Raw genomic sequence first — 19,597 nt, 5'->3', positions numbered from 1 at the left:
GTTATGAGCTTGTCGCAGTGTGTACTTAGCAAACCGCGACCCACGTGCGAATCCACCCCGGCCACCCACCCCCGTCGAGGTGCACACCCTCCCTCGCGAAGTGCGCCCCGTTCGCCAAGTGTGAGCCCTGCCCGGGTGCGCGCACCTTGCTAGGGCGTCGGGTGTGCACCCGGCCCGGCCTACGTGCGTGCACCTGGAGGGGGCGTCGTGTGCGTGCAGTGTCCCGTCTGCAACGCGGTGCCCACACACCACCTCGGGCGCAACGACCTGCGCTCACATGTGGGCCGAGTGCACCTTGGTGCATGTTCGGGGCGCCTCGGGTGCACGCTCGATCTTGCCCCGGTGCACCAAGGCGCTCGGTTTGCCCCGGGTGCGCACTTGGTGCAAGGTGGGCACCCAAAATAGGGATCAAGCACCAAAACACAAGTTTCGGGATGCAAAATGGGACCCAAGGACCACAAATGCGTTCCAAGACCCATGATGGGTCCACGAGAACAAAAATGTGTTCCGAGACTTAATAAACAAATATTGGGTTTTAGGAGAAGAAACATGCTCTGATGCCCAAAACGAGAATCGACCCCGAAAAGGCCACAGGCCAAAAGTGGGATGCGAGACAAAAAAAAATGGGACCCGAGGACCAAAATTGGGTTCCCAGGTCGAAGACAGGGCAACCGGACAAGAAACGACCTCTAAGGCTCGAAATGAGTCCCGACGACTAAAACTTGACAAGAAGCACCCATCAGGCACCCAACTCGACACCCATGGGATGCCGACCCACCCGGGCTTCCACCTAGCACACCTTGGCACCCACCCACCCTCGCACCCAACCTCGCACCCAACTTAGCACCTTTGAACCCACATTGGCACTCACCCTGACCCTGGCACCTTGGAACCCACATTGGCACTCACCTTGACCCTGGCACCCACCTTTGCACTCACCTTGGGACCCACCCTGGCTCCCACCTCGGCACCCACCCAGACACCCACCTTGGTTCCTTGGCACCCACCTTGGATCCTTGGCACCCACCCCGACACCCACCTTGGCACGCAACTTGGCTACTTGCCACCCACCTTGGCTCCTTGACGCCCACCCCGACAACCACCCCGTGACCTACCCTGGCTAGGGTTGGTGCACACCCACCCTGGTGCCCACCTTGGCACCCACCCTATGACCCACCTTGGCACGCACCTTAGTACCCACCCCGTTACCCACCCTAGGACCCACCCCGTGACCCACCTTGGCCAGGGTGGGTGCCTTGGTGCGCACAACTTGCCTGGGCTGCACACCAGGGCGGGCTCAAGATGGCACCCGCGTTCCGTTTTTTTCACTATCTTTCAAAACGGAAATTTTAAAATCTCATTTTTTTCTTTTTTTTGCCTTTTCTGGAAATTAGTGAAGGCAGCGCATCAAAGGTGCGCAATGCTGGTGCGAACCCGGGAGCGCTCCGATGTGTGCTCCAAGGTGCGGCGTGCACGAAGTTCGAGCCCGGTTTGCCCCGGGTGCGCACCTCGCGTGCACCTTCGCCGGGGTGAGCACCTTGGCTGGGTTGCGCGCCCTGGTGCGTACCAAGGAGCGCTCTGAAGTGTGCTCCAAGGTGCGGCGTGCACGAAGTCGGAGCCCGGTTTGCCCCGGGTGTGCACCTCGGGTGCGCACCTCGGGTGCGCACCTCGCGTGCACCTTCGCTGCGGTGGGCACCTTGGCTGGGTTGCGCGCCTTGGTGGGCACCATGCAGTGCACGAAGTCGGAGCCCGGTTTGCCCCGGGCGCGCACCTCCGCCAGGGTGGGCACCTTGGTGCGCACAACTTGCCTGGGCTGCGCACCAGGAAGGGGTCAAGATGGCACCCGCGTTCCGTTTTTTTCACTATCTTTCAGAACGGAAATTTTAAAATATCGTTTTTTTTTGCCTTTTCTGGAAATTAGTGAAGGCAGCGCATCAAAGGTGCGCAACGCTGGTGCGAACCTGGGAGCGCTCCGATGTGTGCTCCAAGGTGCGGCGTGCACGAAGTCGGAGCCCGGTTTGCCCCGGGTGCGCCCTGGTGGGCACCATGGTGCGCACCAAGGAGCGCTCCGAAGTGTGCTCCAAGGTGCGGCCTGCACGAAGTCGGAGCCCGGTTTGCCCCGGGTGTGCACCTCGGGTGGGCACCTTGGTGCGCATGCCTTGCCTGGGCTGCGCACCAGGGCGGGCTCAAGATGGCACCCGCGTTCCTTTTTTTTCACTATCTTTCAAAACGGAAATTTTAAAATCTCATTTTTTTTTGCCTTTTTCTGGAAATTAGTGAAGGCAGCGCATCAAAGGTGCGCACCTCGCTGCCCACCACGGTGCGCAACGCCGGTGGGCACCCGGGAGTGCTTCGAAGTGTGCTCCAAGGTGCTGCGTGCACGTTGTCGGAGCCCGGTTTGCCCCGGGTGCGCACCTCGCGTGCACCTTCGTCGGGGTGGGCACCTTGGCTTGGTTTGCCCCGGCTGCGCTCCGAAGCGGGGTTATTGGAGCGCCGCCTCTTTTTTTGTCGGAGCGTTTGGTGGGGTTTCTCGCATTGGCTCTTCCGAGGCCCGGTTGCCACCCTGGCGCGCACGAAGTCGGAAGTAGGGTTAATTGCCCGGGTGCGCACCTTTGCCAGGGTGGCACCTTACCTGGGCTGCGCACCAGGGCGGGCTCAAGATGGCACGCGCGTTCCGTTTTTTTCACTATCTTTCAAAACGGAAATTTTAAAATCTCCTTTTTTTTTTGCCTTTTCTGGAAATTAGTGAAGGCAGCGCATCAAAGGTGCGCACCTCGCTGCCCACCTTGGTGTGCTCTGAGGTGCGCACCCGGGAGCGCTACGAAGTGTGCTCCAAGGTGCGGCGTGCACGTTGTCGGAGCCCGGTTTGCCCCGGGTGCGCACCTCGCCTGCACCTTGGCCGGGGTGGGCACCTTGGCTGGGTTTGCCCAGGGTGCGCTCCGAAGCGGGGTTACTGGAGCGCCCCCTCTTTTTTTGTCAGAGAGTTTGGTGGGGTTTCTCGCATTGGCTCTTCCCAGGCCCGGTTGTTGGGTGCGCTCCCACCCTGGCGCGCGCGAAGTTGGAAGTTGGGTTAATTGCCCGGGCGCGCACCTTCGCCAGGGTGGGCACCTTGGTGCGCAAACCTTGGCTGGGCTGCGCACCAGGGCGGGCTCAAGATGGCACCAGCATTCCCTTTTTCTCACTATCTTTCAAAACGGAAATTTTAAAATCTCGTTTTTTTTTTGCCTTTTATGGAAATTAGTGAAGGCATCGCATCAAAGGTGCGCACCTCGCTGCCCACCTTGGTGTGCTCCGAGGTGCCCACCACGGTGCGCAACGCCGGTGCGAACCCGGGAGCGCCCCGATGTGTGCTCCAAGGTGCGGCGTGCACGAAGTCGGACCCCGGTTTGCCCCGGGTGCGCACCTCGCGTGCACCTTGGTGCGCACACCTTGGCTGGGTTGCGCGGCCTGGTGGGCACCATGGTGCGCACCAAGGAGCGCTCCGAAGTGTGCTCCAAGGTGCGGCGTGCACGAAGTCGGAGCCCGGTTTGCCCCGGGTGCGCACCTTCGCCGCGGTGGGCACCATGGCGTGCACGAAGTCGGAGCCCGGTTTGCCCCGGGTGCGCACCTCGCGTGCACCTTCGCCGGGGTGGGCACCTCGGCTGGGTTGCGCGCCCTGGTGCGCACCAAGGAGCGCTCTGAAGTGTGCTCCAAGGTGCGGCGTGCACGAAGTCGGAGCCCGGTTTGCCCCGGGTGTGCACCTCGCGTGCACCTTCGCTGCGGTGGGCACCTTGGCTGGGTTGCGCGCCTTGGTGGGCACCATGCAGTGCACGAAGTCGGAGCCCGGTTTGCCCCGGGCGCGCACCTCCGCCAGGGTGGGCACCTTGGTGCGCACAACTTGCCTGGGCTGCGCACCAGGAAGGGCTCAAGATGGCACCCGCGTTCCGTTTTTTTCACTATCTTTCAGAACGGAAATTTTAAAATATCGTTTTTTTTTGCCTTTTCTGGAAATTAGTGAAGGCAGCGCATCAAAGGTGCGCAACGCTGGTGCGAACCTGGGAGCGCTCCGATGTGTGCTCCAAGGTGCGGCGTGCACGAAGTCGGACCCCGGTTTGCCCCGGGTGCGCACCTCGCGTGCACCTTGGTGCGCACACCTTGGCTGGGTTGCGCGCCCTGGTGGGCACCATGGTGCGCACCAAGGAGCGCTCCGAAGTGTGCTCCAAGGTGCGGCGTGCACGAAGTCGGAGCCCGGTTTGCCCCGGGTGCGCACCTCGCGTGCACCTTCGCCGCGGTGGGCACCATGGCGTGCACGAAGTCGGAGCCCGGTTTGCCCCGGGTGCGCACCTCGCGTGCACCTTCGCCGGGGTGGGCACCTTGGTGTGCAGACCTTGGCTGGGTTGCGCGCCCTGGTGGGCACCATGGTGCGCACCAAGGAGCGCTCCGAAGTGTGCTCCAAGGTGCGGCCTGCACGAAGTCGGAGCCCGGTTTGCCCCGCGTGTGCACCTCGGGTGGGCACCTTGGTGCGCATGCCTTGCCTGGGCTGCGCACCAGGGCGGGCTCAAGATGGCACCCGCGTTCCTTTTTTTTCACTATCTTTCAAAACGGAAATTTTAAAATCTCATTTTTGTTTGCCTTTTTCTGGAAATTAGTGAAGGCAGCGCATCAAAGGTGCGCACCTCGCTGCCCACCACGGTGCGCAACGCCGGTGGGCACCCGGGAGTGCTTCGAAGTGTGCTCCAAGGTGCTGCGTGCACGTTGTCGGAGCCCGGTTTGCCCCGGGTGCGCACCTCGCGTGCACCTTCGTCGGGGTGGGCACCTTGGCTGGGTTTGCCCCGGCTGCGCTCCGAAGCGGGGTTATTGGAGCGCCGCCTCTTTTTTTGTCGGAGCGTTTGGTGGGGTTTCTCGCATTGGCTCTTCCGAGGCCCGGTTGCCACCCTGGCGCGCACGAAGTCGGAAGTAGGGTTAATTGCCCGGGTGCGCACCTTTGCCAGGGTGGGCACCTTACCTGGGCTGCGCACCAGGGCGGGCTCAAGATGGCACGCGCGTTCCGTTTTTTTCACTATCTTTCAAAACGGAAATTTTAAAATCTCCTTTTTTTTTTGCCTTTTCTGGAAATTAGTGAAGGCAGCGCATCAAAGGTGCGCACCTCGCTGCCCACCTTGGTGTGCTCTGAGGTGCGCACCCGGGAGCGCTACGAAGTGTGCTCCAAGGTGCGGCGTGCACGTTGTCGGAGCCCGGTTTGCCCCGGGTGCGCACCTCGCCTGCACCTTGGCCGGGGTGGGCACCTTGGCTGGGTTTGCCCAGGGTGCGCTCCGAAGCGGGGTTACTGGAGCGCCCCCTCTTTTTTTGTCAGAGCGTTTGGTGGGGTTTCTCGCATTGGCTCTTCCCAGGCCCGGTTGTTGGGTGCGCTCCCACCCTGGCGCGCGCGAAGTTGGAAGTTGGGTTAATTGCCCGGGCGCGCACCTTCGCCAGGGTGGGCACCTTGGTGCGCACACCTTGGCTGGGCTGCGCACCAGGGCGGGCTCAAGATGGCACCAGCATTCCCTTTTTCTCACTATCTTTCAAAACGGAAATTTTAAAATCTCGTTTTTTTTTTGCCTTTTATGGAAATTAGTGAAGGCATCGCATCAAAGGTGCGCACCTCGCTGCCCACCTTGGTGTGCTCCGAGGTGCCCACCACGGTGCGCAACGCCGGTGCGAACCCGGGAGCGCCCCGATGTGTGCTCCAAGGTGCGGCGTGCACGAAGTCGGACCCCGGTTTGCCCCGGGTGCGCACCTCGCGTGCACCTTGGTGCGCACACCTTGGCTGGGTTGCGCGGCCTGGTGGGCACCATGGTGCGCACCAAGGAGCGCTCCGAAGTGTGCTCCAAGGTGCGGCGTGCACGAAGTCGGAGCCCGGTTTGCCCCGGGTACGCACCTCGCGTGCACCTTCGCCGGGGTGGGCACCTCGGCTGGGTTGCGCGCCCTGGTGCGCACCAAGGAGCGCTCCGAAGTGTGCTCCAAGGTGCGGCGTGCACGAAGTCGGAGCCCGGTTTGCCCCGGGTGCGCACCTTCGCCGCGGTGCGCACCATGGCGTGCACGAAGTCGGAGCCCGGTTTGCCCCGGGTGCGCACCTCGCGTGCACCTTCGGCGGGGTTGCGCGCCCTGGTGGGCACCATGGTGCGCACCAAGGAGCGCTCCGAAGTGTGCTCCAAGGTGCGGCGTGCACGAAGTCGGAGCCCGGTTTGCCCCGGGTGCGCACCTCGCGTGCACCTTCGGCGGGGTTGCGCGCCCTGGTGGGCACCATGGTGCGCACCAAGGAGCGCTCCGAAGTGTGCTCCAAGGTGCGGCGTGCACGAAGTCGGAGCCCGGTTTGCCCCGGGTGCGCACCTCGCGTGCACCTTCGCCGCGGTGGGCACCATGGCGTGCACGAAGTCGGAGCCCGGTTTGCCCCGGGTGCGCACCTCGCGTGCACCTTCGCCGGGGTGGGCACCTCGGCTGGGTTGCGCGCCCTGGTGCGCACCAAGGAGCGCTCCGAAGTGTGCTCCAAGGTGCGGCGTGCACGAAGTCGGAGCCCGGTTTGCCCCGGGTGCGCACCTCGCGTGCACCTTCGCCAGGGTGGGCACCTCGGTGCGCACACCTTCTCAATGTTTTCTTGCCTTTTCTGGAAATTGGTGAAGGCAGCGCATCAAAGGTGCGCACCTCGGTGTGCTCCGAGGTGCGAACCCGAGAGCGCTCCGAGGTGCCCACGAAGTCGAAAGTCGGGTTAATTGCATTGTTTTCCCCGGGTGCGCTCCGAGGTGCGCAACATCGGCGCGCACCAAGGAGGGCTCCGAAGTGTGCTCCAAGGTGCGCACGATGGCGTGCACCTCTGGTGCGCACGATTCGGAGCTCGGTTTGACCGGGGTGCGCACACCTTGGCTGGGTTGCGCACCTTTTGTGCGCTCCAAGGTGCGCACGAAGTCGGAGCTCGGTTTGCCCCGGGTGCGCACCTTCGCCAGGGTGCGCACCTTGATGCGCACGCCTTGGCTGGGCTGCGCACCTTGGTGGGCGCCATGGTGCGCACCTTTCGTGCGCTCCAAGGTGCGCACGAAGTCGGAGCTCGGTTTGCCCCGGGTGCGCACCTTGGTGGGCGCCATGGTGCACTCCGAGGTGCCCAAGATTGGTGCGCACCAAGGAGCGCTCCGAAGTGCGCTCCAAGGTGCGCGCGAAGTCGAAAGTTGGGTTAATTGTCCGGTTTGCCTCGGGTGCGCACCTTGCGTGCACCTTCGCCAGGGTGGGCGCCTTGGTGCGCACACCTTGGCTGGGCTGCGCACACCTTGGCACCCGCGTTTCCTTCATTTTAAATTTTTTTTTTTTACAATCTCTCAAGTGGGAAATTCTATAATCTCAACTTTTTTTGCCTTTTCAGGAAACTTTTGAATGGAGCGCATCATTGGTGCGCTCCGAAGTGTGCTCCAAAGCTCTCTCCAGCTGCGTGCACCTGCCCCGGCCGCGCACCCGGCCCCGCCCAGCTTCGCTCACCTGTCCCGGGCGTCTGGTGCGGAACCTTAGAGTAAGAAACATCACCGTGCACCTTGGCCAACGTGCGCGACTCGACCGAGCGCGCACTGGCCGAGGTGCACACCGATTTCACCTGGGTGCGCGCGCAGCACCTCGGGCGCACCGGGGTGCGCGCACAACGCCCGGGTTGCACCGTGGCCTGTGTGCTCGGGGCGCCTCGGGTGCGCGCTCGGTGTCGCCCCCGCGCGCGCGGTAGTGCGGGCAGCGCACCCCGGCCCGGCCCGGCCCCGACGAGAACGCAAACGGGCAAAAGGTTTATTCAAATAGCATTGCGACGCCCGGCGAAAAACTAAAAAAGGGTGCAACACCGGGACTTCCCGGGAGGTCACCCATCCCAGTACTACTCCGGCCCAAGCGCGCTTAACTGCGGAGTTCTGATGGGATCCGGTGCACTAATGCTGGTATGATCGCACCCGTTATGAGCTTGTCGCAGTGTGTACTTAGCAAACCGCGACCCACGTGCGAATCCACCCCGGCCACCCACCCCCGTCGAGGTGCACACCCTCCCTCGCGAAGTGCGCCCCGTTCGCCAAGTGTGAGCCCTGCCCGGGTGCGCGCACCTTGCTAGGGCGTCGGGTGTGCACCCGGCCCGGCCTACGTGCGTGCACCTGGAGGGGGCGTCGTGTGCGTGCAGTGTCCCGTCTGCAACGCGGTGCCCACACACCACCTCGGGCGCAACGACCTGCGCTCACATGTGGGCCGAGTGCACCTTGGTGCATGTTCGGGGCGCCTCGGGTGCACGCTCGATCTTGCCCCGGTGCACCAAGGCGCTCGGTTTGCCCCGGGTGCGCACTTGGTGCAAGGTGGGCACCCAAAATAGGGATCAAGCACCAAAACACAAGTTTCGGGATGCAAAATGGGACCCAAGGACCACAAATGCGTTCCAAGACCCATGATGGGTCCACGAGAACAAAAATGTGTTCCGAGACTTAATAAACAAATATTGGGTTTTAGGAGAAGAAACATGCTCTGATGCCCAAAACGAGAATCGACCCCGAAAAGGCCACAGGCCAAAAGTGGGATGCGAGACAAAAAAAAATGGGACCCGAGGACCAAAATTGGGTTCCCAGGTCGAAGACAGGGCAACCGGACAAGAAACGACCTCTAAGGCTCGAAATGAGTCCCGACGACTAAAACTTGACAAGAAGCACCCATCAGGCACCCAACTCGACACCCATGGGATGCCGACCCACCCGGGCTTCCACCTAGCACACCTTGGCACCCACCCACCCTCGCACCCAACCTCGCACCCAACTTAGCACCTTTGAACCCACATTGGCACTCACCCTGACCCTGGCACCTTGGAACCCACATTGGCACTCACCTTGACCCTGGCACCCACCTTTGCACTCACCTTGGGACCCACCCTGGCTCCCACCTCGGCACCCACCCAGACACCCACCTTGGTTCCTTGGCACCCACCTTGGATCCTTGGCACCCACCCCGACACCCACCTTGGCACGCAACTTGGCTACTTGCCACCCACCTTGGCTCCTTGACGCCCACCCCGACAACCACCCCGTGACCTACCCTGGCTAGGGTTGGTGCACACCCACCCTGGTGCCCACCTTGGCACCCACCCTATGACCCACCTTGGCACGCACCTTAGTACCCACCCCGTTACCCACCCTAGGACCCACCCCGTGACCCACCTTGGCCAGGGTGGGTGCACCCACCCTGGTGCCCACCTTGGCACCCACCCATCCTAGCACCCAGCCTGTGACCGGGCTTGGAACCCAACCTTGCACCCGCACCCGTCTTGGCCAGTGTGGGTGCGCACCCATCCTGGCACCCACGTTGTGACACACCCTTTAACCCACGCACCCTAGCACCCACGTTGGCACCCACCTTGGAACCCAACCTAGCAACTTGGCACCCACCCCGTGACCCACCTTGGCATCCACCATAGCAGTCGCCGACTTGGCACCCACCTCGGCACCCACCTTGACACTTGTGGACCCACCTTGCCACTCACCCTAGCATCGACCCATCCTAGCACCCACCCTGGCACCTTTGCACCCTAGCACTCACCCATCCTAGCACCTAACCTGTGACCCACCTTGACACTCACCCTCGCACCCACCTTGGAACCCAACCTAGCACCCACCCACCCTGACACCAACCCTAGCACCTACCCACCCTTGCACCCACCCTGTGACCCATCTTGGCACCCACCCATCCTACCACTCAACCTATCACCCACCTTCTCACCCACCTTGGCATCCACCTTAGCACCCACCCACACTGGCACCTTGGCACCCACCTCGGGCAAGGTGGGTGCACACCCACCCTGGCACCCAATTTAGAACCCACCGAGCATGTTACCCACCTTGGCACCCACATTGCAGCCCACCCTAGTACCCACCCTATGACCCACATTGGCATCCACACCCTAGCACCCAGGCACCTCGACACCCGCCTTGACACCCACCCTAGCACTGAACCTGTGACCCACCTTGGAACTCACCCTAGAACCCACCCACCCTGTGAACCACCTTGGCATCCACCTTAGCACCCACCCACCTTGGCACCCACTCTAGCACTCACCCATCCTAACACCCAACTTGTTACCCACCTTGGCACCCGCCCTCGCGTCCACCTTGAAACCCACCCTAGCACCCACCCACGCAGGAGCCCACCTTGGCACCCAACCTAACACCCACGCATCCTGGCACCCAACTTGTGACCCACCTTGGAACCCACCCTAGTACCCACCTTTGAACCCACTATATCACCAACCCACCTTGGCACCCACCCTATGACCCTCTTTGGAATCCACCCTAGCACGCACCCACCCTGGCACCCACCATGGAGCGCACCCTAGCACCCACCCACCTCGGCACGCACCTCAACACCCACCTTGGTGTGCGCACTGCGCCAACCTCTCAAAGACCCTATGTGGTGCGCTCCAAAGTGTACACCTTTGGTGCGCTCCAAGGTGCGCACCTTTGGTGCACACCGAGGTGCACACCAAAGTGTGCACCGAGGTGAGCACCAAAGTGCACTCCAGGGTGCACACCAAGGCGTGCACCTTTGGTGCGGTCAATGCAAACGAATTCGGAAGTTGGGGTCGATGTCCTAATCGCTGCTGCAGACTACACGTATGAGAATCGGACAAATAGCTTTATATAGGGGAGGTGTTGCGTTTGATGGGTCGACTCCCCTGGTTGTGTGCACTGCACCAACTTCAAAGACCCTGTCTTGTTTAAGAAGTCAAAAGTTGGGGTGGATGTCCTAATCATTGCTGCAGTCTACGCATGTATGAGAATCAGACAAATAGCTTATATAGGGGAGGTGTTGCATTCGGTGGGTTGACTCCCCTGGTTGTGCGCACTGCGCCAACCTCAAAGACCCCGCATAGCAGAAGAAGTCGGAAGTCGGATTTTGGTGAGCACCAAGGCGTGCACCTTTGGTGCGGTCAACGCAGACGAATTCAGAAGTTGGGGTGGATGTCCTAATCGTTGTTGCAGGCTACACATGTATGAGAATCAGACAAATAGCTTATATAGGGGAGGTGTTGGGTTTGATGGGTCAACTCCCTTGGTTGTGCGCATTACGCCAACCTCAAAGACCTTGTTTTCGTTAAGAAGTCAAAAGTTGGGGTCAATGTCCTAATGGCTCCTGCAGGCTACACATGTATGAGAATCGGACAAATAGCTTATATAGGGGAGGTGTTGGGTTTGATGGGTCGACTCCCCTGGTTGTGCGCATTACGTCAACCTCAAAGACCTTGTTTTCGTTAAGAAGTCAAAAGTTGGGGTCGATGTCCTAATTGCTCCTGTAGACTACACATGTATGAGAATCAGACAAATAGCTTATATAGGGGAGGTGTTGGGTTTGATGGGTTGACTCCCCTAGTTGTTCGCATTACACCAACCTCAAAGACCTTGTTTTCGTTTAGAAGCCGAAAGTTGGGGTCGATGTCCTAATTGCTCCTGCAGGCTACGCATGTATGAGAATCAGACAAATAGCTTATATAGGGGAGGTGTTGGGTTTGATGGGTCGACTCCCCTGGTTGTGCGCATTGCGCCAACCTCAAAGACCCTGCATTGCGGATGAAGTCGAAAGTCAGAGTTTGGTGTGCTACAAGGTGTGGTCGAAGGTGCTCACCTAGGTGTGCACCTTTGGAGCACAGGAAAAGTGCCCTCCAAAAGTGCGCACCTTTGGAGTGCACAAAAGTGCCCTCCAAAAGTGCGCACCTTTGGAGCGCAGAAAAGTGCCCTCCAAAAAGTGCCCTCCAAAAGTGCGCACCTTTGGAGCGCAGAAAAGTGCCCTCCAAAAAGTGCCCTCCAAAAGTGCGCACCTTTGGAGCGCAGAAAAGTGCCCTCCAAAAAGTGCCCTCCAAAAGTGCGCACCTTTGGAGCGCAGAAAAGTGCCCTCCAAAAAGTGCCCTCCAAAAGTGCGCACCTTTGGAGCGCAGAAAAGTGCCCTCCAAAAAGTGCCCTCCAAAAGTGCGCACCTTTGGAGCGCAGAAAAGTGCCCTCCAAAAAGTGCCCTCCAAAAGTGCGCACCTTTGGAGCGCAGAAAAGTGCCCTCCAAAAAGTGCCCTCCAAAAGTGCGCACCTTTGGAGCGCAGAAAAGTGCCCTCCAAAAAGTGCCCTCCAAAAGTGCGCACCTTTGGAGCGCAGAAAAGTGCCCTCCAAAAGTGCGCACCTTTGGAGCGCACAAAAGTGCCCTCCAAAAGTGCGCACTTTTGGTGCGCACCAAGGCGCTGGTTCGGTCGTTGCAGGCGAGTTCGGAAGTTGGGGTCGATGTCCTGAGCGGAGGTGCAAACTACACAGGTGTCGGAATCGGACAAATAGCTTATATAGGGGAGGTGTATGCTTCGATGGGTCGACTCCCCAGGTTGAGCGCACCGCGCCAACCTCAAAGACCCTACGGTATGGATGAAGTCGGAAGTTGGGTCCGATGACCGATTCGATTAGTAGGTATGCTCATGAGGTCGGAATTTGGGTCCGATGACCTGCCATGTGCAGGAAGGCGAATGTTGACACTGTGCGTTGCAAGGTGCACACCAAGGCGCTGGTGCGGTCTTTTTAGTCGAGTTCGGAAGTTGGGGTCGATGTCCTGATCGGAGGTGCAAGCTACACAGGTGTGGGAATCGGACAAATAGCTTATATAGGGGAGGTGTATGCTTCGTTGGGTCGACTCCCCGGGTTGAGCGCACCGCGCCAACCTCAAAGACCCTACGGTATGGATGAAGTCGGAAGTTGGGTCCGATGACCGATTCGATATGTAGGCATACTCGCGAGGTCGGAATTTGGGTCCGATGACCTGCCACGTGCAGGAAGGCGAATGTTGGCACTGTGCGTTGCAAGGTGCGCACCAAGGCGCTGGTTCGGTCGTTGGAGGCGAGTTCGGAAGTTGGGGTCGATGTCTTGATCGGAGGTGCAAACTACACAGGTGTGGGAATCGGACAAATAGCTTATATAGGGGAGGTGTATGCTTCGTTGGGTCGACTCCCCGGGTTGAGCGCACCGCGCCAACCTCAAAGACCCTACGGTATGGATGAAGTCGGAAGTTGGGTCCGATGACCGATTCGATATGTAGGCATACTCGCGAGGTCGGAATTTGGGTCCGATGACCTGCCATGTGCAGGAAGGCGAATGTTGGGACTGTGCGTCGCAAGGTGCGCACCAAGGCGCTGGTGCCGTCGTTGCAGTCGAGTTCGGAAGTTGGGGTCGATGTCCTGGTCAGAGGTGCAAACTACACAGGTGTGGGAATCGGACAAATAGCTTATATAGGGGAGGTGTATGCTTCGATGGGTCGACTCCCTGGGTTGAGCGCACCGCGCCAACCTCAAAGACCCTACAGTATGGATGAAGTCGGAAGTTGGGTCCGATGACCGATTCGATACGTAGGCATATTGGCGAGGTCTGAATTTGTGTCCGATGACCTGCCATGCGCAGGAAGGCGGAATTTGGGTCCGATGACCGAGTTGATGGCGTGCCATGCACAGAAAGGCGGAATTTGGGTCCGATGACCGAGTTGATGTTGATGGCCCGCCATGCACAGGAAGGCGGAATTTGGGTCCGATGACCGATTTGAAGGCGTGCCATACGCAAAAAGGCGGAGTTTGGGTCCGATGACCGAGTTGATATTGATGGCCCGCCATGCGCAGGAAGGCGGAATTTGGGTCCGATGACCTGACATACGCATGGAGTCCGACTCGGGGGCCGATGTTCGATTCGATGACTTGCATTGTGGGTAAAGTCGGAAGTTGTGGTCTTTGACCCGATTCGATGACCAGACTTCGGCTGCTTGAGAATCGGACAAATAACTTATATAGGGGAGGTAGTGTTCTCGAGCATCCTCCCCCCGTGCCCGTTTATGTCGATTGATGCTGGTGCTCGACTGGTTGGAGCGCTCGGATGCAAAAATCTTGCACCAGGATTTATCGATTGTGATGGACACGGCAAGTCTCCTGATTGCTATGCAGGAGCTCATCGTGAATCTCTATGCGGCCTTGGTATGGACTCGACCTGCGGAATGGTTCGGCAATGGTAGTCGCTCCAACACGTCCTTGCAATGGCCACAGAGGTGATTCGACTAGAGCTCCAGTCTAGCTTTTGGGTTGCTTGGCGGACTGGTATAGCCGCGATCGAGTTCCGGCCATGAACGTTTTAGATAGCTCTTGGGCTTTCTGGGACGGAAGTCGGAAGTTTGGGCTGTTGTCCGATTTGATGACCATTCTTCGGATGTGTGAGAATCGGACAAATAACTTATATAGGGGACTGTGTTGTCTCACGCAGCCCCCTCCGTGCCCCTCTATCTCGACCGATGTTGGTGCTTGAAAGGGTTGGGATCGCTCGGATTTATAAACGTGCACCACCATTTGTCGAGTGTGAGGGACGCGGCAGGTCTCCTAAATGCTATGCGGGCGCTCTCTGAGAATCTCTATCCGGCCTCGACACAGACTAGTCTTGCTGAATGGTTTGGCACTGGTAGTCGATCCAACACGTCGTTGTTGTGGCCGCCTAGGCGATTCGATTCGAGCCCCCGTCTAGCTTTTGGGTTGCTTGGCGGATTTTGCCCTATCCGCAAGTGAGCTCGGTCCCTAAACGTTCGAGAAACCCGATTGCTATGCGCCGACTCTCTTTCTTGCGAGCCTCCATCTAGCTTTTGGGTCTCTACGGAACGGAAGTCGGAATCTGGGACCGTTGTTTGATTCGACGAGGCAGACTACGGTTGTGCGAGAATCGGACAAATAACTTATATAGGGGAGGTGTTGACTGGAGCATTCTCCCCCGTGCCCCTCTAACTCGACCAATGCTGGCGCTCGAACGGTGGTAGCGCTCGGATTTTCATTGAGCGCCAGCATTGGTCGATTTAGAGGGGCATGCGAGATTCCCGAATGCTATGCGAGGGCTCTAACGGAAATGTCTATTGGTTTCGGTATGGATGCAATTGCGAGTGGTTCGGCAAAGGTAGTCGTTCCGATGCGTCCATGTCGTGGCCAAATCGATAATTCGATTTGAGCCCTCGTATAGCATTTGGGTCTCTCGATGTGATTCCGCATTCCAGTCCCTTTGGGCACTGCTTGAGCCGCATCCCAGGGGGTTCCCTTCCCAATAATCTGCCTCGCAACCCGATTGCTATGCGGTGAGGCTCCTCGGCCGCCTCGGAACTATCTGTGTATCAGACGCATCGCGGGATAAGGGGTTGGCAACGGTAGTCGCCCCAAGCGCGTCCGATGCTTGGACCATTCCGAGGCGGCCCTGAAGCCTCTTCCGTCTAGCCGTTGGGTCCTTCTCGCCGCATCCCTCGCCTCGCACCCCGATTGCTATGCGGTGAGGCTCCTCGGCCGCCTCGGAACTATCTGTGTATCGGACGCGTCGCGGGATAAGGGGTTGTCACTGGTAGTCGCCCCAAGCGCGTCTGATGCTTGGACCATTCCGAGGCGGCCCTGAAGCCTCTTCCGTCTAGCCGTTGGGTCCTTCTCGCCGCATCCCTCGCCTTGCACCCCGATTGCTATGCGGTGAGGCTCCTCGGCCGCCTCGGAACTATCTGTGTATCGGACGCGTCGCGGGATAAGGGGTTGTCACTGGTAGTCGCCCCAAGCGCGTCCGATGCTTGGACCATTCCGAGGCGGCCCTGAAGCCTCTTCCGTCTAGCCGTTGGGTCCTTCTCGCCGCATCCCTCGCCTCGCACCCCGATTGCTATGCGGTGAGGCTCCTCGGCCGCCTCGGAACTATCTGTGTATCGGACGCGTCGCGGGATAAGGGGTTGTCATTGGTAGTCGCCCCAAGCGCGTCCGATGCTTGGACCATTCCGAGGCGGCCCTGAAGCCTCTTCCGTCTAGCCGTTGGGTCCTTCTCGCCGCATCCCTCGCCTCGCACCCCGATTGCTATGCGGTGAGGCTCCTCGGCCGCCTCGGAACTATCTGTGTATCGGACGCGTCGCGGGATAAGGGGTTGTCACTGGTAGTCGCCCCAAGCGCGTCCGATGCTTGGACCATTCCGAGGCGGCCCTGAAGCCTCTTCCGTCTAGCCGTTGGGTCCTTCTCGCCGCATCCCTCGCCTCGCACCCCGATTGCTATGCGGTGAGGCTCCTCGGCCGCCTCGGAACTATCTGTGTATCGGACGCGTCGCGGGATAAGGGGTTGTCACTGGTAGTCGCCCCAAGCGCGTTCGATGCTTGGACCATTCCGAGGCGGCCCTGAAGCCTCTTCCGTCTAGCCGTTGGGTCCTTCTCGCCGCATCCCTCGCCTCGCACCCCGATTGCTATGCGGTGAGGCTCCTCGGCCGCCTTGGAACTATCTGTGTATCGGACGCGTCGCGGGATAAGGGGTTGTCACTGGTAGTCGCCCCAAGCGCGTCCGATGCTTGGACCATTCCGAGGCGGACCCGAAGCCTCTTCCGTCTAGCCGTTGGGTCCTTCTCGCCGCATCCTTCGCCTCGCACCCCGATTGCTATGCGGTGAGGCTCCTCGGCCGCCTCGGAACTATCTGTGTATCGGACGCGTCGCGGGATAAGGGGTTGTCACTGGTAGTCGCCCCAAGCGCGTCCGATGCTTGGACCATTCCGAGGCGGACCCGAAGCCTCTTCCGTCTAGCCGTTGGGTCCTTCTCGCCGCATCCCTCGCCTCGCACCCCGATTGCTATGCGGTGAGGCTCCTCGGCCGCCTTGGAACTATCTGTGTATCGGACGCGTCGCGGGATAAGGGGTTGTCACTGGTAGTCGCCCCAAGTGCGTCCGATGCTTGGACCATTCCGAGGCGGACCCGAAGCCTCTTCCGTCTAGCCGTTGGGTCCTTCTCGCCGCATCCCTCGCCTCGCACCCCGATTGCTATGCGGTGAGGCTCCTCGGCCGCCTTGGAACTATCTGTGTATCGGACGCGTCGCGGGATAAGGGGTTGTCACTGGTAGTCGCCCCAAGCGCGTCCGATGCTTGGACCATTCCGAGGCGGACCCGAAGCCTCTTCCGTCTAGCCGTTGGGTCCTTCTCGCCGCATCCCTCGCCTCGCACCCCGATTGCTATGCGGTGAGGCTCCTCGGCCGCCTTGGAACTATCTGTGTATCGGACGCGTCGCGGGATAAGGGGTTGTCACTGGTAGTCGCCCCAAGCGCGTCCGATGCTTGGACCATTCCGAGGCGGCCCCGAAGCCTCTTCCGTGTAGCCGTTGGGTCCTTCTCGCCGCATCCCTCGCCTCGCACCCCGATTGCTATGCGGTGAGGCTCCTCGGCCGCCTTGGAACTATCTGTGTATCGGACGCGTCGCGGGATAAGGGGTTGTCACTGGTAGTCGCCCCAAGCACGTCCGATGCTTGGACCATTCCGAGGCGGCCCCGAAGCCTCTTCCGTGTAGCCGTTGGGTCCTTCTCGCCGCATCCCTCGCCTCGCACCCCGATTGCTATGCGGTGAGGCTCCTCGGCCGCCTTGGAACTATCTGTGTATCGGACGCGTCGCGGGATAAGGGGTTGTCACTGGTAGTCGCCCCAAGCGCGTCCGATGCTTGGACCATTCCGAGGCGGACCTGAAGCCTCTTCCCTCTAGCCGTTGGGGCTTTCTCGCCGCATCCCTCGCCTCGCACCCTGATTGCTATGCTGTGAGGCTCCTCGGCCGCCTTGGAACTATCTGTGTATCGGACGCATCGCGGGATAAGGGGTTGGCAGTGGTAGTCGCCCCAAGCGCATCCGATGCTTGGACCATTCCGAGGCGGCCCTGCAGCCTCTTCCGTCTAGCCGTTGGGGCCATCTCGCCGCATCCCCCACCTCGCACCACGATTGCTATGCGGTGAGGCTCCTTGGCCGCCTCGGAACTATCTGTGTATCGGACGCATCGCGGGATAAGGGGTTGTCACTGGTAGTCGCCCCAAGCGCGTCCGATGCTTGGACTATTCCGAGGCGGCCCTGCAGCCTCTTCCGTCTAGCCGTTGGGGCCATCTCGCTGCATCCCCCACCTCCTCGGCCGCCTCGGAACTATCTGTGTATCGGACGCATCGCGGGATAAGGGGTTGGCAGTGGTAGTCGCCCCAAGCGCGTCCGATGCTTGGACTATTCCGAGGCAGCCCTGCAGCCTCTTCCGTCTAGCCTTTGGGGCCATCTCGCCGCATCCCTCGCCTCGCACCCCGATTGCTATGCGGTGAGGCTCCTCGGCCGCCTGGGAACTATCTTCGTATCGGACGCATCGCGGGATAAGGGGTTGTCACTGGTAGTCGCCCCAAGCGCGTCCGATGCTTGGACTATTCCGAGGCGGCCCTGTGGCCTCTTCCGTCTAGCCGTTGGGGCCATCTCGCCGCATCCCCCACCTCGCACCCCGATTGCTATGCGGTGAGGCTCTTCGGCCGCCTTGGAACTATCTTCGTATCGGACGCATCGCGGGATAAGGGGTTGTCACTGGTAGTGGCCCCAAGCGCGTCCGATGCTTGGACTATTCCGAGGCGGCCCTGCAGCCTCTTCCGTCTAGCCGTTGGGGCCATCTCGCCGCATCCCCCACCTCGCACCCCGATTGCTATGCGGTGAGGCTCCTCGGCCGCCTTGGAACTATCTTCGTATCGGACGCATCGCGGGATAAGGGGTTGTCACTGGTAGTCGCCCCAAGCGCGTCCGATGCTTGGACTATTCCGACGCGGCCCTGTGGCCTCTTCCGTCTAGCCGTTGGGGCCATCTCGCCGCATCCCCCACCTCGCACCCCGATTGCTATGCGGTGAGGCTCCTCGGCCGCCTTGGAACCATCTTCGTATCGGACGCATCGCGGGATAGGGGGCTGTCACTGGTAGTCGCCCCAAGCGTGTCCGATGCTTGGACCATTCCTAGGCGGCCCTGAAGCCTCTTCCGTCTAGCCGTTGGGGCCTTCCCGCCCCATCCCTCGCCTCGCACCCCCGATTGCTATGCGGTGAGGCTCCTCGGCCGCCTTGGAACCATCTGTGTATCGGACGCATCGCGGGATAAGGGGTTGGCACTGGCAGTCGCCCCAAGCGCGTCCGATGCTTGGACCATTCCGAGGTGGCCCTGAAGCCTCTTCCGTCTAGCCGTTGGGGCCTTCCCGCCCCATCCCTCGCCTCGCACCCCGATTGATATGCGGTGAGGCTCCTCGGCCGCCTTGGAACTATCTGTGTATCGGACGCATCGCGGGATAAGGGGTTGGCACTGGTAGTCGTCCCAATCGCATCCGATGCTTGGACCATTCCGAGGCGGCCCTGCAGCCTCTTCCGTTTAGCCGTCGGGGCCTTCCCGCCGCATCCCTCGCCTCGCATCCCGATTCCTATGCAGTGAGTCTTCTCGGCCGCCGCGGAACTATACCTGTTATTGCTACTGCATCCTTCGGCTGGTAACCTCCTCTGCCGCCTTGGAACGTTCTCTTTGTCGGACGCGTCGCGGGATAAGGGGTTGGCACTGGTAGTCGCCCCAAGCGCGCCCGATGCATAGACCGCTCCGAGTCGACCTTGCTTTCAGCCTCTCACATGCATAGACCTCTCTGAGTCGACCCTGCAGCCTCTCACGTTTAGCCTTTGGAATCTCGCCTCACAACATGATTGCTATCCTTGATGCATCCCTTGCCTCGAGCCCTGATTGCTTTCTTGGCTGCATCCCTCCTCTCCTCACAGCCCGGTTGTCATCACTGCTTCATCCGTCG

The 19,597-nt window shown here is 60.4% G+C and overlaps 1 non-coding gene across 1 annotated transcript; it reads right to left on the bottom strand.

Annotated features, from left to right (window-relative positions):
* Positions 1–7,817: 7,817 nt before the first annotated feature.
* On the bottom strand, positions 7,818–7,936 carry LOC131867935 (5S ribosomal RNA). Its single transcript, XR_009366456.1, has one exon. It is a non-coding gene; the product is annotated as a 5S ribosomal RNA (ribosomal RNA).
* Between the last annotated feature and the right edge of the window lie 11,661 nt (positions 7,937–19,597).

This window comes from Cryptomeria japonica, unplaced genomic scaffold, assembly GCF_030272615.1.
Source record: "Cryptomeria japonica unplaced genomic scaffold, Sugi_1.0 HiC_scaffold_191, whole genome shotgun sequence".
In the NCBI taxonomy this organism is placed as follows: domain Eukaryota; kingdom Viridiplantae; phylum Streptophyta; class Pinopsida; order Cupressales; family Cupressaceae; genus Cryptomeria; species Cryptomeria japonica.
This window is presented reverse-complemented; position numbering and strand designations above follow the sequence as displayed.